At 41.5% G+C, this 26,361-nt stretch overlaps 1 pseudogene across 1 annotated transcript in view; it reads right to left on the bottom strand.

Annotated features, from left to right (window-relative positions):
- The window catches only part of LOC149747881 (uncharacterized), a 61,746-nt pseudogene that overhangs the window by 6,772 nt on the left and 28,613 nt on the right, over positions 1-26,361 (bottom strand). Inside the window, exon 2 of the transcript XR_016395168.1 lies at positions 1,918-2,126. The product of XR_016395168.1 is annotated as an uncharacterized LOC149747881 (transcript). The remainder of the gene's footprint in view (positions 1-1,917; positions 2,127-26,361) is intronic.

The following is a 26,361-nucleotide window of genomic DNA, read 5'->3' as shown; positions in this document are numbered from 1 at the left end:
CTTTCATTTTTAATTTTTTGCTTCTCTGTAATTTACTGTTTCTATAATTAATTTATTCATTCAACAAATACTGAGCATCTGCTGTGATTTATTTTTATAAGAAGAAATAATTTTTAAAGAAAAAAATGTACTGTATAAGTCCAGAGTTGTAAATTTTATTCAAAAGAGCAAGGAGGAACAATATGTATGCTTGGAAAAAGACAGGGCACCAAGATGTTACTAGCAGTTATGTTTCAGTGGTGAGTTAGTGGAAAGTTTATCTTTTCTTAATACTTTTCTATGCTCTCCCAGTTTTCAACAATATGTATTACTTCCACATTCTATTCATGGCTGTGTCTCCAGTGCTTAGAAGAGGAAGTGGCACATGGTAGGAGTTCAAGAAGATGTTTTGAATGAACGAATGCTTTTGATTACAAATACCAAAAATATACAGTTTTTAAAAACAGCAATAAGGAGTTCCCCAGTGGCCTGGTGGTTAGGATTCTGGGCTTTCAGTGCAGTGGGCCCGGTCCAATCCCTGATCAGGGAACTGAGATCCCGCAAGCTGTACAGTGCGGCCAAGGAAAAAACAAAACAAAATAAAAAACAGCGATGACCTTTATTTATTCATTCCATTACGGTAGTTGGCAAACTGTGCATTCAACCTGTGCTTTCCTAAGCTGGAGAAGACATAAGAGAAGGCCCAGGTGTAGTAGGGCGCTCTAGTGGCCATTTAATGGGTGGTGGTGAATGGGGAGAACCATGTGATGGGAAGACAGGGTGAGCAGAAAGAGGGGAAACTATTCAGAAGAACACCATAATGTTATTTTATTGTATTTATTAAGATTTCTATTCAACCTACTTTTAGGAGAATTGGTGACACACCACTATACCAGCATATACTGAGGACAGGTCTTGTGTTATACAGCTAAGTTTCTTGGTAGTGATACCTGAGGTTCACAGAGGAGTGGGATGAGGTTGGGATGACTCAGTCAGAAGCTCCTGTTTTGCTTGTAACTATGAAGCTCATTTTTCTGGTTTTATAAAGTAACATGGATCAAAACCCTAAGAGAGACTGGATATTAGACCAGTGTGGGAGAGATGTCCCTTAGATGGTCCATGAATCAAGCTGACCGCCCAGCATCCATCTCTCCACTTGGCTCTTCAACTCAACTCATTTTGGAGGGAGGTTATGTGCTATGTGATTTTGCCAAATTTGAAGATTCTCAAAAGTCACATGAAGTAGTCCTTATGTGTATCCAGGGATTACTAGAAGAAACAAACCTTTCTGGTCGTCCTTGAATCCTTTCTTTCTCTTATAGCAATACATGGGCAAATTCTGTTTGTTCTACCTTCAAACTCTCTCCAGAGTCTGACTACTACCCACTCTCTTATCTTACTTGGATTACTGCAAGAGCCTCTCAACTATTCCCTGCTTCAGCCCTCGGCCCCCTGGTATATTTTCCTCACAGCAGCTACAGGATTCTTTTAAAACCTAACTCAGATCATGTCTTCACCCAAACATCTGCAATGGCCATAGCCCTTATAATAAGGTGCCCACTTAGGTCCCACAACTCTCTCTTATGTCTCTGACCTACTTTTCTACAGCTCTCCCCTTGCTCGCTCCCCTCTAGCCATCTTGACTTCCTTGCTGTTCCTCAAACATGCCAGGCAAACTATGCCCTTGCTGTATCCTCTGCAGGATGCTGTCCCCACCCCATCCAAACGGCCCTCTCTCTCTTCCTTGGGATCTCTCCTCAAATGTCACCATATCAGAGAGACCTTTCCTGACCATCTCTGTAAGTGGAAACCAGCTCCCCAGACACCATCTCCTTTACCTTGCTTTTTTTCTTCATAGCAATCATCATCATTGGGACAGTTCTGCCCACCAAGTATGTCTGATTTTCCTAAACATATGATATGATTGCACTTCCTCACCTTTTGAAGTTGGGTGCAGCCACCTGACTTACTTTGTCCAGTGCCACGTGAGGAGAAGGGTCGTGTGTCACTTTCGGGCATAAGCCAGTGCGCAGTTCACCACTCTATCTTCTCCCTCTCCCACAGAGACTGGCCATGCTCCAGATGGGGATTCTCCGGGCAGCCTGGGTCCCAGAGTGAAGCTGCACAGAGCTGAGCCCCCAGCTGACCTGCAATGAACACCCAGTGTAAGTCAGAGATAAACTTGGTTGTTTTAATCCACTGAGATTGGGTTGTTATTACCACAAAGTAACTAGCCTATCCTGACGGACACACTCTGCCATATTCCATACTTGTTTGCTGTCTCCCCCTCCCCCTGTCTAGAATGTAATCTTTTTGATGGTAGGACTCTATTCACTGTTATATCTCCAATGCCTGGAACCGTGCCTGGCACGTGGCAGGTATTCAATAAATAGCTGTTGGCTGACTGACTGAATGATAAATTGATCACCCCAGCTGAAACAGGAAGATTTAACAATGGCAGGTGTTACTGTTCCTGGATGCATCTACAAAAGCATTCCTTCGATCTTATCTGAATGGGAACAAAATGGTTCCAGATTCAAGATTAGAAGTGCGGCCGCTCATCTCACCAGACACAGTCTGAAAGCACAAATCACCTATGGGTACATAACCTAGCGAGCTGTGAAAGCACATAACGTAGTTAAAGTTACAACACAAATGGCGATGTGGCATACTGCTGAGGGGACTCAGTGACAACCGTAAATAAAAAGCATTGGCGACATCTGTGTCGATGCTGACTGCTGATGTGGTTTCCTTTCCCCTGTGTGGACATTAGCATTTGTAATGAACTGAGCTTCAGAGGCCTGGGATTTTATCTGCCGTTATCACAAATTGGTGTAGGAGCCCCTCTCAGGACTTTTGCAAAAGCCATGTGTGCTTTTCTGAGCTGCTTTCTTTTCATGGGCTTCCTCCTGGTATGCCTGAATTTGGATGGGGATAATGCATTTCCTGTATCATGTGGCACCGTACAAGGAAACGCATTGTATCCCCTCGGAGGAAGAGTACATCTGTAAGTAGTTTTTAAGAGTGTACTGAGGATCTTGTTAGGGTGGCTTATTCTCCCAGTTCCATTTGGTTTATGAAGTGGATCACGTGACAGATGTGCATAATAAACTGCTTCAGTTGCTGCCAGTGGGAAGCTCAACCTATAAAATGCGGAATCTCACGGACTCATTGAGGGCCGAGCAGGCTGATCACTGAAGAGAGAAGTCTGCCTCATTGTGAACTGTCATTTCTCACTGCCTCATACAATGCACCAGTGTTACTAGGCTTTGCTTTTACTTCCTCCCAAAGTAACTGCCTTTCCACTTTATTCCTAATTCAAACTGGAAAGGCAGTTGTTTCTGTATATGATTCCCCAGAGAGCAAACATTATTAAGATGTGCAAGTAACCATCCATTAAATATACCTGCGAGGAGTCTTTATGTTTTGTCATTTAAAAAGGAAACGTATGTACATCAGAAAGTAGGATTGTGGGAGCTTTTTTTTTTTTTTTTTGCCTCTTTCATTCTCTTTTCCCCTCATCCTTTTCTTTATTTTCTTTCTCTGTTCCATTAGCTTATTTTTTCTCTTTATATTCATTGGTAATTCCCTAATGACTACAGTCATAAGGGATGTAACTTGTCTCCCATTTCCATGGGTGGTACAGACAGTGACATCCAAGCCAAAAACCACAGGTGACCAACCTATTCCAGGAGTGATCTAACTTGCATCTCATTCTAAATGCTCCTGGGTCACTAAGGAACAATGACTGGAGAAATAAAAAGCAATAATGCAAATTTTAGCCCTAGATATGATCATAGGGAAAATGATGAAAAAGGAGGTAAGTCAATTTGATTCACTTCTACCATGGAGCATCCACATGTGCTCAGCACCAGACTAGGCACTATGGGGAGCCAAAGAGAAAGCACACGGCCCTTGAAAGTCAGTGAATAAAATATGGTGTAAGCTGACATATCCAAATGCCATAATAGCACAGGCAATAGGGCCTTAAGGTGGTGCCAGGGGGAAGATCTCAGTGAGAACTTAAATGGTCAGGCACAGATTTGGGCTGGAGGCAGGAACTGAGCTAGACCTTGAAGGACAAGTAGATTTTGAATGCTGTCAAAAGAGCAAAATAGTCTATTAAAGAGGTCAGGAGTGCATGACATCTTGATCAAGTTCAGCTGTTTGGGACACCTCACAGCCCCTATTTCCCAACTAATCACATGTCAGCTGCACAGGTTATATAAGAACATTAAATATATATATATATTTTTTTTTTCATCAGATGTTAGTATAAGGCAATTAACCACAACATGAAGTACTGAGATGTCACATCTGTAAGCTTTAAATCGATTGTGAAGACAGCAGAATTGTTTTTCTTGTCTACCAGCGAGTGTCATGGATTAAAATTGCTGCTGAATTTAAGGAAATTACATTTAAAAAATGTAATCTGGGAAATGAGAGCTTAATCTTCTAGCAGCAAAACAGCTTATGAAACTTCTTTTGGAGACTTTTCAAAATGTGAGATTTGGCTTTAGTGAGTTTAGGGAATTTTCCTTTGGCGACAGAAAGCTGGCACTGGGACACTATAGAAAGCCCCCGGCACCTTAGCTACCTCCTTCTGACTCTGATTTCTGGCAAGAGCCAGAAAATCCCTGGCTCTTTTCTGCAGAGGAATGGCAGGACTTGACAGCAACTGTTGAGTTCACACAGAGATGGGGAGTGCCTTGTTCCCAGGGTCAGCTGGGGTGGGGCTGAGAAGCAGCCCAAGGCCAAGAGCTTGACTTCCTGACCCTTGCAGAAAAGTTCAGTGCTCTTTAATTTATTCCTGATCGGAATACTTTGCTGTGGTTTTCCTTTTAGAAAAGGAAAGACATGCCCTTTTAACCATTTCCTCTCAAAAGACCTTTGTTAGATTTGATTTAGTTGTTTCAATACCAAAATAGCTACCACATAAAAAGTATTACTAAAAATGTCTCCTATTCCTGTTTCACATAACTCAGTAATATGTTTCTGAGGTCTCGCGCCTGGGACTATTAGTCCTTTTGGTTGTGAGGGACTGGAAGGAAAAATTAAATAGAGTTTATGAAAAATAGAAAGAAACCCTTTTGGACCATCTCCTTTACTCTGAACGCTATGAAACCTTGAACGTAGGGGTACACACACATGGTTTGCCCGTGTGCGTGCATACACACACATACTCTGACACATCACCTATTTTACTAAAAAATATTATGATAGAAAACTTCATTATTTTTGTTTGTCCTGGTTGTAGTCCTTCAATAATGGGCACCTGAGAGGCAAATGTTTGCAGGTACCTGAAGGTACAGCTATGTGTTCTGCCCGAAACCTAAAATTAGATTGAGTTGACAATTCTATCTGGAAAGATTTTTCCCTCAGTGTTTTCATTCCCAAACTCTGCTACCTCCCACTTCCTGCAGAGACTGGAGTCATCGTAGATAGTACTCAAAAGTAATAACTCCTGAGAGACTCCCTCTGCAAAGTCAGCATGCAAAAGGCTGTTGGCTGCAGAAACCAAGGACTCTTGGCTATAGCAGTAAAATGTTAAAGCCACACAATGGTAAAAGGAATCTGGGTTTCCTGTATTTTAAGTTGTCTATTGTTTCATGCTTCGCTTTAGTGAAATCCAGAGGAATGAATTAAAGAGTTCGCTTTTAGAGTCTTTATAAAAGTAAGGTATTTTTGTTGTTATTCCTTGAAAGATGATGAAAATTAGGTGCTGAAATTTAGAGGCCTTCTGAAAATGACTTGGAATAATTATATTTGTTAAACTGGGCAGCCCTGATATCATATGCTACATAAGTCAACGTTCATTATTCTTTAATGATTCTTTGCAATTCTTTTTTCTAGAACTTTGCAAGCTTGACTTGTGTTCACCTTGCTGTGGAATGTTTTAAAGGGCATTTTATCTAATAGCAGAGGAAAATGATAAATTATAGATGTCAAATCTTATAGTAGTGATTTAGGTAGCTAGGGTAAGATTGTAAGCAATAAAATAAAAAATTTCCCAATCAACCTCTACATTAGAAGCAAAAAAGAAATTGCTGTCTGCATAATTAAAGCGAGACATGTCAAGATGCTTGTTAATCTGAGGGTTTTTTTTTTTTTTTTGGCTGCCTGCGTCTTCACAGCTGCTCGAGGGCTTTTCTTTAGTTGTGGCGAGCAGGGGCTACTCTTCGTTGCAGTGCGTGGGCTTCTCACTGCAGTGGCTTCTCTTGTTGCAGAGCAACGGCTCTAGGCACATGGGCTTCAGTAGTTGCAGCACATGGGCTCAGTAGTTGTGGCGCACAGGCTTAGTTGCTCCGCAGCATGTGAGATCTTCCTGGAACAGGGATCGAACCCATGTCCCTTGCATTGACAGGTGGATTCTTAACCACTGTACCACCAGGGAAGTCCCTGAGGGCTTTTTTATTTAAAAAAAAAAAAACTTGAAATCATAAAGCAGAATACTTGGAATATTTATCAGTTTAAGCAAAGAAGTTCTGTATTTATGAATGAGTATGAAGTGATTTCATTGTAAGTGTGCTCTGGAAATACAGATATCAAGAAAGAAAAAAAAACCCTCAGTCTCAATCTCTTAAGCATTTGGGGTCAGGACAACAAGGTGGTTAAGTGTTGGCCAGGGTCTAAATTTTCACCATGTCCCTGTCAGCTGTGTGACCTCATGCAAGTTAGTACTTAACCTCTCTGGGCCTCTGTTTCCTCGGCTGTAAAATGGAGAAGATAGTGGGTCCTACCTCATAAGGTAATTGTGAGGATTACAAATAAAGCATTTAAAATAGAATCTAACAGAGCAAGCACTCAATAAAAATGGTTGTATAATATCTTTCCTCTGCCCAAACTCCCTGGAGCTTTTCCTCTTACTACCAGTGAAAGCCGACATCCTTATCATGTCCTCTAAGGCCCCATACAACTGGCCTGTTTTCTTTCTGACCAGATCTCAGACTGCTTTCCCTCCATGCTCAGCTCACACGCTGACCTCCAGGCTGCTCCTCAGACACACCAGGCACCCTCTCATCTCAGGACCCCTTGTCTTGAAAGCTGTCCCTCAGACATCCCCAAGGCTGGCTTGTCACTTCCATCAGGTCTTTACTTCAAAAGCACCTTATCAATGAGACTTTCCCTGGATCACCATCTAATATACCTCTTGATATTTTACAGTCCCCTTTTCTACCTTATTTTTCCCCTTAGCACTAACTACTTCCTAACATACTATATATCTTACTAATTTATCTTTTTTACTGTCTACATCTTCCACTAGAATAGAAATTGCAAAAGGCAGGGATTTTTGTTTTAGTTGCTGTTGTATCCTCAGTGCCCAGAATGGTGTTTGTTACAACAGTAGCTGTCAATAAATATTTGAAGGCTGAATGAGTGGATGATTTTCCTTAATTTCTAAAAAATAATAATTATATCCTATACATATACTTCCTCAATCCAAAGTTTAATGAAATGTAGTTTTTTTGTCACATACATTTTCCTTGGTTGCAGTGATGACTGTCAACCATTGATACAGTAACAACAGCTCCTTGAAGGCCAGATAAGCATATAATGAAAGTGAAAGGACAAGGTTAGGCCGCCCTTGTTTCTTCTAAGCCTTCATTAGTTCACCTGGAGGAAGAAATAATGCTGCTTGCTGCACCTCCCTAGTTCCTTCTTCAGCCACAGATAAATCAGGGACAACTTCTGATTTTCCCTTGCTACCCTGTTCTTTTAATACAAAGGGGTAGGGAAGCTTCTTAAGTAAATATGGCACATGATTTCCAATACCTGAATGTATGCAAGGGCAGAGTATATAGAATACTATTGAGTTACCAATGTGGGAGGATCTCTCTCTCTCTCTCTCTCTCTCTCTCTCTCTCTCTCTCTCTCTCTGCCCCCAGGGGTTATTTAAAGGGCGTTTCTAAACACGGACACGTTACAGGGGGTAGGAGGTAACATGGAGGATAAAAGTCCCTGAACATCTACTGTGTTCCCAGCGTGGCTTCACATACTACATCTCCTCACAACCATCCTGCATGGTTGATATTATCATCCCCAATCTCTAGATGGGGAACTGAGGTGAGACCAAGGCTCGGAGAGGATAAGTGGCCTGTCCAAGGCCGCCTGACTATTAAGTGGCAGAGCAAGACACGGAGCTGTTATCAGGAACATGTCAACCACTTTTGTTTTCTCTTTCCTCTTTGCCCCTATAAGCACTTTCCTAAGCGTTAGACCAATTTGTGTGTCTTGAGCCAACAACTTCTGAATTAGGGAGTTAGTGCTCATGATGGATTTCTGCCACAGCTTAAAGCTGGTGTCTTAAAACTATTGGGATCTCAGCAGCTTCTCCTCTTCTCATCAGTGAGGTAAGGACCGGCACGCTAGGGATGGGCTGACATGAGAGGAAGAGCAGCATCTGTGTCCCATCCATACTCCCCATTAGTAACCAGATGAGATCTCTCCCTTCCCCAACAGCCATAGCTCCTCACTTTACTTCTTTGAGGGCACTTACACTGCTCTGCCTTGTTTGATAAAAATGTATGTATTCATCTCATTCTAAACCCCTTGGAGGCACAAGGTAGGATTCCAGGTAGGATTCTACGGGCAGGGTGCATCTAACCACCAGACAATGCTGGGGTGGGAAGAGATCACCCAGTCCTACTTCCTGTTATTAATGGGCCACTGAAGCCTAAGAAGGACACACAACTTGTCCAGGGTCACAGAATTGAGACCAGAACCCTGGTTTTCTTATCCTTGGTTCCTTAATATTTCATTATACCACATGACTGCCCTTGTCTTTGAGGAGAGTTACGATGCGTATTGAATGTGCTTTGTGAAGAACCATCTGGTAAAAGTCGTGCAGGTAACCCAGGGGTCTGCAAAGACTGCATGTTGGGAAAAAAAAAATTAGCAATAGTTCAGGAAATAAATAGCAAGCACTTTAACAAGGTTGGTGGCAGCAGAAATGGGGAGGGGAAGGGCCAAATTCAAGAAATATCATGATAATATACTTGCTAGGACTCACAACTGATTTGGGGGAATGAGTTTATGGGATTACAAAAGGAGAGCCAAAGCTGAAGCAAGAGCAAGTGTGGCATAGTGGTTAACACAGGTCTGGTTTCAAATCCCAGTTTCCACGTGTTTGTTGTATGTATCTTCCCTTCATTCAATGAATATATATTGAACACCAGTATGGGCCAGACATTGTTCTAGGCACTTGGGCTATATCAGAGAATAAAAGTGACAAAGATTCTGGGTTCCAGCTATGTCTTAACCTTGCTAAGTCTCAGTATCCTCATGCATAAAATGGAAAGAATAACATCCATTCATACTGTTGTGAGGATTAAGTACTCAACAAATATTAGGGATCATTATGCCTAAGTTTTGAGTCTGGGTAGCTATGATAAAAGTGATGTTAACAGAAACTGTGAAGTTGGAAGGATAAGATGATCTTCAAGTAAGATTCAGTGTGGGTGTATTGAGTTATAGTCCTTTATCATCCCAAGTTTCTAATAACATGTGTGGCCCAGGATTGTTACAGAGTTTGGTCTTGGATTTGGGGAACGGTAGTCTGGATTTGCCTATGTGCCCTGATGTCCTTTAAACAAAGAAGTTGAGACTGTACCAAAAATCCCAGGTTCTTGAGTTTGAACTATGCTAGGTAGGAGTATGAGGCCTCTGTGGAAGGACACTGCTGGTTCTGGGCTCTGTCTTGATATACAGCAACCCTGGCGGAATTGGGAATAAGGTGTATGCTTGGTCAGTGGGCAAAAATGAATACCCAACCATTCTCTGGAATGAACTATGAAACTCTACTGTTGGAACTTAAGACTGTACAATAAGGAAACTTCAAGTGCAGTTTGAGACTCCAGGCTGAGAAAAGACCAATGAATAGAAAACCAACACTGTTCGATGGCAGTACCTAAATCATCAGAAGAGAGAGAGATTTTGGGGGTGCCTACCAACTCTGTATGGGCACAGATGGGAAAGCAACCTGAACAGCCAACAGGGTCTAAGAACATCCAGATTACCAAGTGCTCCATGTCTAGCCACTGGTGGTTCTCAAAGTGTGGTTCCTAAAGTAGCAGTATCAGCATCACCTAGGAACTTGTCAGAAATGCAAATTCTTAGGTCCCATTCCAGACCGACTCCCTGGAGAGGGGCACAGCCCAACAATCTGTGTTTTCACAAGCACCCAGATGATTCTCTGATGTTTATTAAAGTTTGAGAACTACTGAGATGCACTGTTGAACTAAGAAATACCTTCCTACCTAGAGGCCTCCAGCCTCTATTTCCCTCCTTCCAAAAAGTATCCCCTTGATTCCCTCTGTGTTTACATATTTTCATGGTTTTAAAAATGAGACCATGAGGTGGAGAAATGATAAAATGAAGTTCCCATGGGTGCTTGAGTCAGTGCAGACTCCTTTCACTCAACTTTATCCTTTCACTCAAAATCTAACAAGAAGGTTGCACACAAATATTTATCCCTATAAAAATTTTCCACTTATTTTCATGTTCATTAGTAAGCTATCTTTCTTTTTTCAGTGTTCTCTCCAGGACTGTGAACAGGATCCAACTGGGCTTTACACCCAATGTGAATTAAAGAAATTATGGCTAATAAATATAACAATAGCAGCTATGATTGAATACTTACTATGTTGTAAGCACTGTGCTTACAACACATGCTTTTACACAAGCACAACACTGTGATTTTACATGACTTACTTAGCTTAATCCTCTAACAACTCTAAACTCCTATTAACCCGTTTTTACAGGTGAGAACATTGAGGGTCACACAGGTTAATTGGCCAAGGTCAAATATCATGAAAGGGCATATCTGTCATGTGAGCCCAAGCAATTTGACTCCAAGCACCAAAGTTACGATCACTATGCCATTGGTCTGCAAGATTAGAATCACCAGAGAGCATTCTAAAACTATCCTTGTCTGGGTCTTACCCCGGAGAGTCTGACTTAATTGGTCTGGGCTGGGGCCCAGGCAAGGATGCTTTTTGAAAGCATCCAGGTGATTCTACCACAGCCAGGTTGAAAACCCCAATATATAACATAGTCTCCATGCTTAAGCATACTACCCAAGGTCAGCTGCTAGGAAGTGGTGGGGCTGTGTGCTGAATTCAAATTTGTGTGGGTTCACAGTTTGGTTCAGTCATTACCATCACCTTGACCAGTACTCTACCACTTCCACCCCAATACCACCTTACAACTTTCACAGCATATTCCAAGACAGAGAAATAAAGGTTCTCCAGTTAGCATATCTTATGAAAGATGTTGCTTTCAGGAAATATTTTCATGACTTCTTGAATAATCTAAAGCCTCTTCTTCTCCTCCTCCTCTTCTTCTTCCTTGTCTTCTTTTTTAAAGGTTTGGCCTCTGGAAAATATTTCAAGTATAATGGCAAAACATCTAACTTTCCTATGAGCTTAAAAAAATGAAGTGGTTCTTCAGAGTAAACAAAAAAATCTTTTCATCTAAAATTTTACTTTAGACCAATTCAGTGCCCTGGGACTGAGTTCCAGTGTTTGGCTCAGGTTTCTGGCACTGAGCACTGGGCTCTGGCCTCAAGCCTGCACAGGGTCACCTTACAGCTGCACCTCAGGGCTACTCGCCAAGAAGCTGGTCTCATGGCAGCACCACCCTATGGCTTAATACCAGAACACTGAGCCTTGAGAGCGAACCTGGCTGAGAGCAACTCATGTGACTGCAACTCTGTTCAGCAAACAACTTATGGGAGCCACCTGGTGAAGCATGGTACCACCCTCCCACGTTTCTGGGAGAAAAGAGAAGTAACTTTCATTAGTTTCTCTAGGAGCAGAGAAGGGTGTTTATCAAAGTTTAATTTACAGCCAGAAACTTGTGGATTGATATAACCATCACATAAAAGGAGAAACATCTGTCACTTTCATTTGTAGCCGTGTTTGTAGCAGCTCTTTCAAAAAGGAAGACTAGAGACCAGCTATCCTGGTTTGGGGGCTGTATGGTTAGGCCATTCAAGATGGCTGTTTCCTTGCTCTCTATACATGCCCTGCTTGACCAGTGCCTGCTTCACTCACATGACTATCCAATCCTCTTAATTATAGGGCTTAATTAGTCCCTGGTAACTGATGAGCCCACCTGACCTGGCTTCCCCCTGTAAATGGTAGCCTCCTTCTCCGCCGCCCCAGTAGTGAAGACTGCTGTCACGTCTTGCCCGTTGTCTGCCATACATGGTGGGGTTTCCCTCCAGGATCCTTTGTGTAAGCTCCCCCTATCCAATAAACCATTGATGGTTCTGTTGCTATCTCCGGACTCTTCAGTCTCTGAAGAGGCTGGGCAACTGCAGAGCTTGAAGGGCTGGAGGGTACAGCCCAACAGGGACAAAGAGATCAGTGTCTGAAACCTGGTTTTCCCGCTAACCAGGTGGGTTTGGGCAAATAACTTAATCTCTTTTTGCCTCAGTTTCCTTATATATAAAATAGAACTTCGAGCATGTTAAATGAACTCTAAATCTCAGTCCTAAAATTGTATTACATGTATAAATATTTATAGCTTTTCTAATTGGTGTAACCACTTGAAACTTATCTTCTTACTAGAGAAAAATCTGGATTTCTAAAAGTCTGTGGTTGACATTAAAGATGGAACTTAAGAACAAGGAATTGCAGAGTTTTAGCCGTAAGAAGCTAGATACATAATATGCCCCAACTTCCTCATCTTATCTTCTCCCTCTTAGTCTTTTCTTTCCTTTCTTCTTTTTTCAACAAATATTTTCTGAGTTCTGGTATACACCAGGCACTGAGCTAAGTGCTGGAGACCAAAACTGAGCTCTTAGCCTTAAAGAACTTCTAGTACAGTGGACACAGACAAGTGAACAGGTGATTAAAACACAATGGAGTGAGGCTACAATAGAGGTGAACATAGGGTGCAATGGAAGACAGAGGCCAGTCTCAAGGTGAGGTAGGGGTGGGAGTCAGGGAAGGGTTCCTGGAGATGACATCTAAACTGAGACCGACCGGGAGAGGGGCCACATTTCTAGGCGGAAAAGCAGCATATACCTTTGAATATCACAGAGGCAACTCTGGAAAGGTGGGGGAGTATTTCCCCAGGGCATGCAACTGGCCAATGACAGAACTGGTGGTACAACTAGAGCTCAAGGTGCTAACTCCAAAGTTACAGGCTTGGTTGAATGTCAGTGACATGAAGTAATAGTTTTTGTTTTTTCGGCACAGGTGAAACATCACAGTGCCTGCCTTTGTTGCCATCACCTTAATTAAGACTCAAGCTCTTCCCTGGGCTCTCTCGGTTTAGGATCTCCCCTCTCTGGCTCCAGTGTCTTCAGCAGTAACTCATCAACACAGTACAGTCACAACACAGGCCCATCACCTGAGAAGCACCACCACCAGTCTACTCCAGGAATGAAGATCTTTCAGCTGCTGAGTGGTGTGGATGGATAAAGAGCCTGGCTGACTGGTTTAGGAGACAATCCAGGTTAGTGACAGCTCAGTTACCGGACAGTTATAAGGCATCATGGTTGTCTTCAAATATTTGAAGGGTTGAAGGAGGGGTTAGATCTAGTCTTTGTGGGTTGAAGGGGAAGAAGAACCAAATGGATGTACATAGGTACAGATAAGTTTATCTTCCCTAAATAAGAACTTGAGGCTGGTTGCATTGGAAGTAATGAGTATCTTTACAGCAGAAGTATTTAAAACCAGGGCAGAATGACCACTTGACTGGGATGTTACCAAGGGGATTCATGCCTCTAAGATGTGATTTATAGAAGCCTAATCAAATCCTTCTGGCTCCAAGCTTCTGTGATTCTATATTTTCACACTTGGCCCAGGCCAACTGAGGTCTAACTGTTCTAGTTTCTTATCTACTCTTCACAAACTATTTACTCTCAGTTCTAATTAATTAGCATTTGCAAGCACGTTATTTTTACATTTCTAAGCAAAGATACTCATTGTTTTTTTGTAATATTTAAAAAGGCAATTTAGTGTTGGGTTTTCTTTTTCACATATAGCATTGATATATCGATATTTACCTCTAGGTAGTGAAGCTGCTATACTTCTGTGAGAAAATGGGCAGTGGCACACGCACACGTGCACACATATCCACATATGTAGTCTGGTGTGTGTGTACTGCCTTATTTTAGGTATGCTTTGTCTGTGTACTTATATGCTGTTCATGCTAGGATCCATCCTCTTTCACACCCAAAGAAATTTTACAAACTCTTCCTTTCCTTTCTGTCACTTTTGTTTTTTATTGTGGACACTGTGCTGCTGTTCTCTGAGTCTAAAGATGCGGCGGGAGAGAAGGGAGAGTGCAGTCAGTGAAAATTGAAGATATTACTGGCAGTTCTTGCAGGTGCAATTTTGATTTTGTTAACCACAAATTATTTTCAGAGAGCAGTGGCAAAAGATGATTTATATTGTTTTTTAAGGCAGAATTCTCTGTTGCCAACATAGTAGAATAAGACTTATAATATGTTTTTACCTGATTTCTATGCTTGGTGCGTGTAATGTGTTATAAATCAGATATATTAACTAATACTTTGTTTTAAATTAGTATTTGGATCATATATTATGTGGGATCTAAAATATGTATGTTTCAAAACCACATAATAGCTTTTCAAAAGGAGAAAAAGAATGCAAGCTTATTTTCTAAGTGTTCAAAATCAAACAACATTAAAAGGACCTGTCAAAATGAGCTGGCTCTTCCCTAAAAGCCATGGAACATAAATTACTTTAACATACTCTGCAAAGGAACTTGTCCTGCACTAGCTCCCATAAGCTGCCTTAGAGAGAGGTTTATGCTCAACTACACATTAGGAAAAAAAAGCGTTCCACAGCTGCTGGTTCGTAACAGCTTATTGTGCACTGAGAGAGATGCTGGGAGTGGCTCAGACAGTCCCTAAGCACTCGGTGCGAAGTTGTGTGTTAGGGCCTCTGGGAGAGCTGTTGACTGTGCACAGGATGAATAAATCATTTCTCTCAAGGTAATCTGTGGCGGGCCTCCCCTCAAAGAGTCGTAATCATCTGGCCTCTGCATGCAAATGTAAAAGTAGAGCATTCTGTTGTACTGAAATGGCAGCACATGGAAAAGAGCACCACCAAAAATGACAAACAGAACTTGCAGGGGCAGCAGCAAGCAGCTCTATATTGGCTGATAGACTTTTTCCCCCTTCCAGCTGTTGCTCATAAGATAAAAATGTTTTCCCTATTGATTTTTTGTTTGTTTACTGTAAAGAATGGTAAAAGTGGGGGGGGGGACACCAGGCAAAATCCCCTAAAATCACTGCAGGGACAGAGCCAGGACCTGAGGAGGGCAGGTGATTTTAAAGAGAAAGAAAAGGACAACTGGGAGCAGAGGATGGGACAAAGTCTGCAAAGCCAGAGAGCAGATGACAGAAGATTCTACAGCTGCTCACTGCAGCTGCTCTAATAGTCTCCTCTGCTTCAGAGTAGAGACAAATGTGTTTAGAAATCAAAGGCAAGAGGCCACGGGAAAAATGTATCTTCCATTTCTAACCAACTGGAATACAGTCTTCACAAAGCTCATCTTGTTCTCATGAGGTGGTTATTTTTAGGATTCAAATATAGGCAAGATACGAACCAGCAAACCCTATGTGCTTCTTAGCTGGAAGCACAACTGGGTTGCGCCAAGTTACTGGGAGCACATTGCAATTTCTAAGGACAAACTTGTAGTTGGAGCCTTGAACATTAGAAACGGTAGCAATTTAGTAATATGATAGTTTATGGCCTTGCCCAACTGTTTCTGAACTCGTAAAATGCTTTGTCACATGTAACCTTAATTTTTATATGCTTTAGGCCACATACTGGCTTTAAGCCATTCTTTCTTCTTTTAAACGCAATATGAATAAGGGTAGTTGATCCCTCTACTCTGACATGATTTCCAAGAACTCTGGACCCTATTGAGCTCTGTGCTATCCTGAGGGGTGGCTCTGGTTGACTTGATATCCTAGCCTGAAGAGATAAATACACGATTGGGGAGAGGGGGAGGGGCAGGCCAACTCTACCCACCCCCATATTTCCTTCAGGAGCCATAGGCCTCCTAAATGGTAAGGTTTTCGCCTCCTTGATAGCAGAGAGCATTTATGATTAGAAAAAGATGTTCTTCAAAAATGTCAGCAACTGAGAGAAGTCACAAAAGAGGAGGAAGAGAGTGAACCGTAACTGCATAGTTATTGGTCTGTTTTACAGATTTAAAAAATATAACAGGCTCAAAAACTTTAGTAAACTTGTGTAACGTCACACAGGAGGGTCAGAAGTCAAAGGTCTGTGAGACTCTAAAACTTTCTACTACAAGACAGCATGGCACGGAGGTGAGCGGGGTGGCGCGTCCCAGAGCTCCCTAGAGCTCTCCCTTCTGAAGGGTTATAAAATGCAGACAGAGAATGTGTATTTCATTGATTCAAAAAAGTTGAAGTCATTTCTGAGGCTATATGCCTGTGCGGGGCAGTGGCACCCTCCTCCCAACTCCAGCAGGGCACTTAGAAACCACGTGAGTTTGCTCCAAGGCCTCCCGCCAGGCCTGAGTCTATGGAGGCCTACGGCTAACAGGTGCATGATCCCCCAGCTCAATTAGGCACGACACAAATCTGATGCGCCAGCGGTCCACAGTGTATGTTGTAGTCTGAGCAGCCTTAAGGATAACAAACATGCCACTGAATGCAAAGCACTTAGTTCTTTTTTTATTTATTGGAGTATAGTTGATTTACAATGTTGTTAGTTTCTGTGGTACAGCAAAGTGAATCAATTATACATATACATATGTCCACTCCTTTTTAGATCCTTTTCCATATAGGTCATTATACAGTACTGACTAGAGTTCCCTGTGCTGTACAGTAGGTTCTTACTAGTTATCCTTTTATATATAGTAGTGGCAAAGCACTTAGTTCTATTGAGACATGTTCTTACCAACATGTTTAGAGAATTGAGATGATTGCAATGAGCAATTCAACTAACAGAATTATTCTGACCTCCAGCTTGAGCCATATGCATCATCTGACCCCACTCTGTCTAATCCTAAAGTACCTCACATGACTCCCCCAAATCTGTCCGTTCCAGAGACGCGGTCTCTTTGTTGTTCCCACATGGCTCCCTCACTCCTGCCTTTGTGCCCCAGCTGCTACTGAATCCTCTAACATGCCTTCACTTCCCCTCACCCAAGCAAATCCTACACCATTTTTCAAGGCCCATCTCAACACCCAAGTTTTCTCCAGTGAGTGTGCCTTTAACTCCAGTCAGCTTGCCTTTAACTCCAGTCAGCAGTGGCCTCTAAAATCCTGAACAGCAGTAACAAGTATCTCCACTCTTCATTTTCATATTGATTATGTTCAACGTAGAACGTGACTGTGAGTGCTCTGTAAACTCTCGTTATCACATCTTTGTAAATACCCACCATCATCAAATTGTAAGCACCTTGAAGGCAGAGGCTCTGTTGACAAACTAAAATGACTGGCAAAGAGTACCACAGCAGTGATTTTATTCCTAACCCCAAATCTATTCTTGTGTTCACTTTGGATTTAAACCAGATGTGAGCTGATGAATGCTGTCCTTTGAGACTCAACTAAATTAGCTCAAGTCCTGTTCCTTTGTGCAGTGGGAACCCTACATTCCTTCGTAACTGTTTGGGGGATTCTGGAAGGGGGTGGGGGTAGTTTACAATTTCTAGTCACATCTGGCTCCAAGTTCTTGCTTCTGTAGACCTGCAGACTTCAGTAGCTGGAAGGAGCGTATTGCTATCCCCGAGACCACCATCTCCAGACATGAAACTCAGCTCCTTTTCTTGTTTCAGTAAATGGGCTGAAGCAGGAATGATGCCCACTTAACAAGAAAAATCAGAAGTGAGGCATATGTGTCCTAGGTCTTCACATATTAATGCTTCATTGTGGGTACTATTTGCCTTTGAAGATTTAGAAGAGAAATGCTTTGTATTAATTCTTCATTACATAGAATAGAATGCTAGAAATTTACTTAGAATTTTTCTTTGCCATTTTCTAAGTGACTCTGATTTATTACTTCAGCCATAACCAAGGAATAAACGAAAGCTGCTTCATTATTTTTCATGTAGGACAGCATAGTAATTGCTAGTTAAACATATACAGAGTTCTGAAGTTTAATCATAATTTTACTTCAAATAGATATTACTGTGTTTTCTGGTTCTTTGGCCCAAATGGGATGCTTCTTGTTGAGAGGGGCAGTATAATGTAGTGGATGAATACAGACTCTAGCGTCAGACTGTGTGGATTCAAATCCTATCCTATTACTTACTAGCTATGTGACTTGATAAACTACTTAACCTCTCAGTAACAAATGGGGCTAAGAATAGTACCTAGCTCATATGGATTAAATAAATACGTATAAAGTGTTTTGAACAGTGTTTGACACATAGAGAACACTCTGGGGGTTTAGTTGTTTTCTTTATTTGGTATCACATGGTTTATGCTATATATGCATTGTTATGGGCTGAATTGTGTCCCTTCAAATTCATATATTGAAGCCCTAACCCCAAAGACCTCTGAATGTGACTGTCTCTATTAGAGGCAGGGCCTTTAAAGCAGTAATTAAGTTAAAATGGGGTCATTAATCCAAAATGACTAGTGTCCTCATAAGAAGAGGAGATTAGGACACAGACAAATAGAGGGATGATCATGTGAGGACACAGAGAAGGCAGCCATCTGCAACCCAAGGAGGGAGGCCTGAGAAGAAACCAAATCTACCACACCTTGACCTTTGACTTCTAGCCTCCAGAATTGTGAGAAAAAAATCTGTTGTTTAAGCCACCCAGTCTGTGGTATTTTGTATGGCAGCCCTAACTAATACATGTATCAAAATTAAATTTGGTAAAAAAAAAAAAAAAAATTAAATCTGGTGAGAAACTAATGGTTTGTCATTACATTTCTCGCAGCATTTAATTGGTAGGTTATCTTTAAGTTTTGATTTTTTGTGAGTCTGAAATCATAGTGGTTAAGAGCACTGAGCTCTAGTCTTGGTTCTGTCACTTTCTAGCCATGTACCTTTAGGCAAGCAAAGCCTAAAGACATATATAAGGACTGTTTAAGCCCCCCTACTTCATGGGTATGTCAAGACTAAATGAGATAATATGTAGCACAATGCCTGGCACACAATAAATATTAAGTTAGTGAAATTCTATCTATCTGCTGTCTATCTAAATGTCTTCTGATGGTGGTGCAGAGGGGAAAGGGGAAGGCATTTTCTCAGCGCCTGACATTTTCTGCTTTTTTAAAAAAACAGGTAAAAAATAAAAAATAAATAAAAAACAAGGTAAGAAAGCCGAGGTCCATAGAAATGAAGTGATTTCTCCAAGGTTTTAGAGAGTGTGGTGGAGCTGGGATTCACAGGCAGGTGCGTGTGACTCCAAGATAGACTCTCTTTCCACTATACCACATTACCTTTCCCATTAATTTTCTTAGGTTCTAGTATGCCGTTCCCAGTACCTACCTAAATGCATATATATATATACATTTGATGCATGGGGCCAGAGCACTAGGAAATTAAATATAATTTTCAAAGGGTCTTTTCACATATGAAAGAAAAGCAAAAAAAGAAAAAATAAAATAAAATCCAACCTTTAGGTAGAAGTAATTCTAGCTTTGGTAGAGTTAACTCTACTGTCCTGCAATGGAGACGTAAGTGATTTATATTCTCATGTTGTGGTGTCCTGATTTGAACCAACAGACTATGATTTCTAAAGGATTATAACTTGTGCTGCTATTGGACCAACCCCAACGTCTAATTTTAGCACAAAACTTGGTCTGGCAATATTTAGTCCCAGTTAAATAAGTGTGTTCTCAATTGCTAATGGCTCTCTATTTCATTTTGTAACTTTTCCATACACACCCCCAACCTGGGTCAGGAGTCACAGACCAGCTACCTATGGAGTTATTTTAAGATGCCCAACAAGGCGTTTTCCAACTAGTTTCTTTAACAAAACAATAAGGTAATCATTTCTTGAATCATTTGGTTTTTACTAAATTACTTCCCAGAAAATATTTAATTCCATCACGTGAGCAGTTAACTCACATATTTATTTTATTTTTGTTAAAAATAGACTAGCTCTTAAAGATACCAACTTTTAAATGTCTCAGTGTGAATAGCCACGTACACTTTCCACCACTTTAAAAACAGACGTCCAAAGCTGGGTGATGGGACTATTTTTCTAAGTAGAGCTAAGATGGTTACGTGAACTACTTTGCTCTAGAAAGTATTTTTGCTACTTCACTAGTTTTGTATTATGATAGAAGCTTGGTTTACATGATATTAGGTACTTGGGTTTGAAATGTGAAAACCCCTATGTTCAAAAACTCTTTAATCCGGTAGAAATAGTTTGAATGCTTACTGTAGATCACAGTGCAAGTCTGCAAGACAAATAACTGGATTGTTACTGTCAACAGAATGCAACAGCAAAAGGCTGAAAACTTTTTTTTTTTTTTTTTTTTTTTTTTGCGGTACGCGGGCCTCTCACTGTTGTGGCCTCTCCCGTTGCGGAGCACAGGCTCCGGACGCGCAGGCTCTGCTGCCATGGCTCACGGGCCCAGCCGCTCCGCGGCATGCGGGATCTTCCCGGACCGGGGCACGAACCCGTGTCCCCTGCATCGGCAGGCGGACGCTCAACCACTGCGCCACCAGGGAAGCCCTGAAAACTTTTTTAAAATCTTCACATCTAAAAGAATACAGACAGCATAATTTGAGGCAAACAAGGAAGCAGAAAGGCTTATCCTGCTCCTTTTGCCCAATTTCAAGGGTAGTAACTATGTGGGAGGGCTCCATAGTTATGTCAAAGGGTCTGAAAATCCATATATTCTCCAAAAACAGTTTGAGGGTTGCATAAGAAAGAGGTTAGAAACCACTGGCTCAAGCCTCCCTTTGACTTTCTTCCTTCTGCGTCTTCAGGAAGGGATGAATAAGAAAAGGAGAGTAGCTGTAAGTGGAAGTGGAGATGATGGTAAAGCAGTATTTGATGCCATTTTCCTCAACCAAGTTGATGAAAGTTGTGGAATGGAGGACAGTTAGGATGCTATTTCTCCTTTGTTCTATGTTAACTCAAGTACTGAGTTACAATACCCTCAAACAGAATTCAGCCACTGCATGGACAGAGACTATTCACCGGAATTTCTGTAATTTGAAGTCCCTCAAAATGACTGGAAGGGCTTGGAGGGTTTCTAAACAAAGCAGGCAATTAAATTGCATTATTTCCTAAACTAAGTCAATATCAAATTGAAAAAGAATCGGTAGAATTTCCAGTCAGGTGGCACAGTGAATTCATGCTTCAATTCATCCTGTATGCTCTAAACACATGGTAAGGCAGATAAAGTAGAAAAAGAGAAAACCAAAAGGTCATTGCTGGGCTCAGAAAAACAAGATAAACATCTTTGTGCACTAGAAACACAACAGAAATGCAAAGCAGTGAGCTGGACTAAAGCTTCAGCCTATCAGGGCCTGGGTCTTGAAACAGCTAGTGGCAACTGGAAACTTAGTTCTGGTGGAATACCAAGGCTAAAATGCTCTAGTCAAGATGGAGACCAAAGCCAGCATTGTTCTGAAAGCCAGGAACTGGTGCAGACCTACCATCCTGGTTTCCCTAGGACACTCTCTGCTTTACCAGTGAAACTCCTGAGTTTCCGGAAATCCCATAGTTCCGGAAAACCAGTGATGATTGGTCACCTGACTTTTCCCAGCCTCACAAAAGGAGGCTGGACAAAACTACTGCCAATATACTTCCTGGACCTGTGGGTTTATCAGAAGCAGTGGACCCAGGAAAGGAAAAGGACAAAAAAACATCATTACAGCAAGTGAACTGAGATACCAGCTGGCTCAGTTAATAGATTAGACGTATTCCTAATATCGATACGGAGCTGGAGTCCTCTAAAGCCATTTTAAGATCTTGTTTATGGACTGGAGCCTGGAATGGGGACAAGGGCAGATGAAAATATTCATTAAATTGGAGATGGGGTAAGAAAGAATAACAGAGGTAACTCCCACTCAGTGATTGTGCAAATCAAAATTCCAAAACACAAGTTAATGCTAAAAAGACAGTTGTGCAATGATAGAGTAAGCAGTACCAGACTAGATCTCCTGCTATAAAAAGTTATAAAAATAAAACAATATATAAAACAGCCATTTTCAGAAGTTGAACAACAGGCTGTATGGGACTTTGTTTCCTGGGAAAAGAAAACAAATGAGTTGAGTTCCACAAATGCCCCAGCTTTCTGCCTGGAGGCTCTCTGTGAATTCACAAAGAAGGAAAACTTAAGCAGAGGATGGTGGTTTTGCTGAGTTTAACAGATTGGAGCTCAGGAAGTAACTGCAGTTTGAAGAACAGAGTAGCAGAGAGGAGAAAGATGTGCAGAGACAGAGTTCCAGAAATCTGCGTAAGGGTCATCTTGAGTGTTTGTTTGAATATTAAGATGCATGCATGCATAAGATAGGACCCCATAAGGCCAGGCAAAACTACTGGGAGAAGAACAACTCTCAGAGAAAGAACTACCGGGGATCTGAGACTTAAGCAACACTTTAACAGAGATGGGAAGCATTTGAGTTCCAACCGGTAGAGAGACCTCTTGAACATGTGGGTGCTAAGAGACAATCTTCCGTGGCATTTTTCCATGTCTTGTGACAATTTTGTCCCAGATTACCTTTCCAAGGATATTTGTATATCCAATAGCCTTTCGATGCTATAGTGTCACCCTCCAGGACAAAGGGCAAATTTGTTTCCTGACCAGGGTAATAAAGAGAATGGCTCCTTCCAGGGCAAAGTTTGGACAGGTTTGCTAGCAGCTATCTTATAAAATGAGAGGTTTCCTAAGCTCAGGGTTCCTCAGCTGTGATACAGATCCACAGTGTGTGTAACATCCACTTGGATCCACTCTGCAATGCCCCCATGATGTACAGGGACCAAGGGAAACCAAGGAGAATATGAAGCTCAGGATGCCTGTTGTGCTGTAATAAAGTCCTTTGTCTCTGACCTAGGAGTCTCCTGTTTTCTGCCGGCATCTAGGCTGCTGTTGTAGGCTTGCAAGTAGGATAAAATCTCAGACACTGAATAGTCCCTGACTGACAGCATTTAATAGAGACTTCAGAAAGGCCATACTCTAAACGTATAGCTAAAGTAGCCCTAAAGAGTTCTTTAAAACAGGCGTTGGCAAATCCAGCCTACAGAACAAATCCAACTGGTTTCGAATGCCTTTTGAGAAAAGAATGTTTTTTACGATTTAAAGTGTTGTTTAAAAAAAAAAAAAAGATGCAAAAGAGACTATATATAGCCTGTAAAGCCTAAAATACTTACTACCTGGCCCTTTAAAGAAAAATTTTGACTCCTTCTACTTTAAAACCATCTTAACAGGGCTTCCCTGGTGGCGCAGTGGTTGAGAGTCCGCCTGCCGATGCAGGGGACATGGGTTCGTGCCCCGGTCCGGGAAGATCTCACATGCCGCGGAGCGGCTGGGCCCGTGAGCCATGGCCGCTGAGCCTGCGCGTCCGGAGCCTGTGCTCTGCAACGGGAGAGGCCACAACAGTGAGAGGCCCGCGTACCGCAAAAAAAAACCCCAAAAAAACACCATTTAACAAAGCTTTAAAACAAGACTTGAAAGGACCAAGCTGATCTGGAAGTAAATTAACTGCCTGCTGGAACAAAATACTCTCAAAAGGAAGACTAGAAAGTCTAGAAGCTCAACAGTATGGTGAGTAGAAGGTCCAGCAGCAAAGAAAATTAGTAGATGCATAAAGAAGCAAGGAAATGTAACTCATAACTAGGATAAACTCAGTCTATTACAATTAATAGAAAAGAACTTTAAAATAGCTCTTATAAATATGTTCAAGGATATAAGAGAAAACATGAAATAATTTGGAAACAAGTAAAGTAGAGACATTAAGAAGTTTTAAAAATCATATATTACTTCTAGAGCTGAAAATACATTCTTTGAAATAAAAAATTTTAAATTTCTTTGGAAGGGCATTACAGCGGCAGATTATACACTGTGGAAGATCAGTGAACCTGAAAAATGGACAATGGGAATTATACAACCTGAAGCACTGGGGAGAAATAAAAGAAAGACAGAGCCCTAGTGAAGTGTGGAACAACATCAAGGAGTGTAATTCAGAAGTAGAAGAAAGAGTGTGGCAAGAAAAAAATATTTGAAGAAATGATGATTGAAATGTTCCCACAGTAGATGAGAACCATTAAGTCATAGATTGAAGAAATTCAATAACCCCCGAGAGGGATAAACACAAGATCATCACACCAAGGAACATCATAATTAAGTTGCCATAAACCAACGATAAAGAGAAAATCTTAAAAGCAGCCAGAGGAAAAAAAAGATATATTACATAGAGGAGAACAGAAATAAGAATGATTACCAATTTTTCATCAGAAACAAAGCAAGCCAGAAGACAAGTGTTGAAAGCAAACAAACATGCAAATAAATAAACATCAACTTAGAATTCTTTATACAGAAAATGTAACCTTGAAAATGAAAGCAAAAGAAAGACCCTTTCTGGATGTGTTAGCAAGTGGGAAAGTCTACCTGCTGGGTTATAGTCTGCTTCTGAGTGGACTTGACTGCTCTGTGGGACCCAAGTGAACCTGTAGGTTTGTTTCTGTTTTTTTTTTTTTTTTTAATTAATTATTTTGTTTTATTTTTGGCTGCGTTGGGTCTTCATTGCTGTGCGCAGGCTTTCTCTAGTTGCAGCGAGCAGGGGCTACTCTTTATTGCCGTGCGTGGGCTTCTCCTTGGCGGAGCACGGGCTCTAGGCACGCAGGCTCAGTAGTTGTGGCGCACGGGCTTAGTTGCTCCACAGCATATGGGATCTTCCCGGACCAGGGCTCGAACCCGTGTGCCCTGCATTGGCAGGTGGATTCTTAACCACCGCGCCACCAGGGAAGTCCCTCTGTTTTTGTTTTATTTTTAAGCTGTGCCACACAGCTTGTGGGATCTTAGTTCCTCAACCAGGGATTGAACCCTGGCCCTTGGCAGTGAGAGTGATGAGTTCTAACCACTGGACCGCCAGGGAATTCCAGAACCTGTAGGTTTGACTGCAGAGGGGGGTTGAATATAAATGTTGCCAGCACTTCATGGCTGCTCTTTACTGGTACTGGCCACTTGCCAGATTCTGCTCCCTCAGATCACAGTCTCCTGAAAAGGAGAGTCATCTGGGACCTACCAGGCTGCACTGAATTGATCTGGTTGTGCCTTGCACACACACACACACACACACACACACACACACACACACACACACACATAGGCATAATGACTGATTGCTTAGAATGAGTTCCTCTCGATTACCATTCTGGTTGTGCCTTAGACACACACACACACACACACACACACACACACAATGATTGATTGCTTAGAATGAGTTCCTCTAGGATTACCATTTTTTCTCTGAATTAGTTTTTTCTTTAAATTTAACCTTCAGTTTTGAGTCACTTAGTTGGCTGCTGCATCAAGTGATTCTTTGGTTTTATAGGTTGCCTCCCAGTGATGCCCGATGGGATCAGCACGGCCCCAGGTGCCAGTTGCTAATGCCTATAAAATACCACCAGCAGCGCCCCCCACCCCCCGGCCAAAGGAGAATCATTTAAGAGTTCTTTGGACTTCATCTTCAAAAGTAGCCAAAGAATTCAAGTGACAGGCTATCCCAGAAAATCTTTTGCAGTTAGTGAAATTAGGGTATAACTAAGAACATTCAGAATACTACACACACAGTTTAGGTGATCCTGGTATAGTGGTGGGACAGCAGTGATTATAAAATGAAAGTAATTAACATGTACATGCTCTCTTGGGGGAGACTAAAGGAAAAGAGGTGTTCAGCCTAGAAAAACATTTCTTAGTGGATTTCCTATGAAGTCAATGTGTCTTGGGTTTAACTTTGAAACAAATTAAAGAATTTAAAAACTGAAAAAAAAAAGACCCTTTCTGACAAACAAAAGTGAGAGAATTTGTCACCAACAGACCTGGACTACAAAAAATGGTAAAGAAAATTCTTCAGTGTGAAGAAAATAATACCAGATGGAAAACTGAAAACACACAAAGGAATGAACATTGGAAATGGTATACATATGGATAAATATAAAATAAATTTTAGGGAATTCCCTGGTGGTCCAGTGGTTAGGACTCTGTGCTTTCACTGCTTGGGCCTGGGTTCAATCCCTGGTCAGGGAACTAAGAGCCCACAAGGTGTGTGGTGCAGCCAAAAAATAAAATAAATTTTAAAAAGATTATTAACTATTTAAAACAGAAATAATCACAATGTACTGTGGGTGTATAAAACATATGCAGAAGTAAAATGACAGCAAAAACACAGAGGATTGGAAGGGAGAAATGGAAGTATACTACTGTAAGGTGAATAGTATTGATATAAT

The sequence above is a fragment of the Delphinapterus leucas genome, chromosome 12 (assembly GCF_059928025.1).
Source record: "Delphinapterus leucas isolate spDelLeu-1000000601 "Yukka" chromosome 12, BTC_Dleu_Yukka2, whole genome shotgun sequence".
In the NCBI taxonomy this organism is placed as follows: domain Eukaryota; kingdom Metazoa; phylum Chordata; class Mammalia; order Artiodactyla; family Monodontidae; genus Delphinapterus; species Delphinapterus leucas.
The sequence above is the reverse complement of the archived record's forward strand: the minus strand, read 5'-3'. Positions and strand labels throughout refer to the sequence as shown.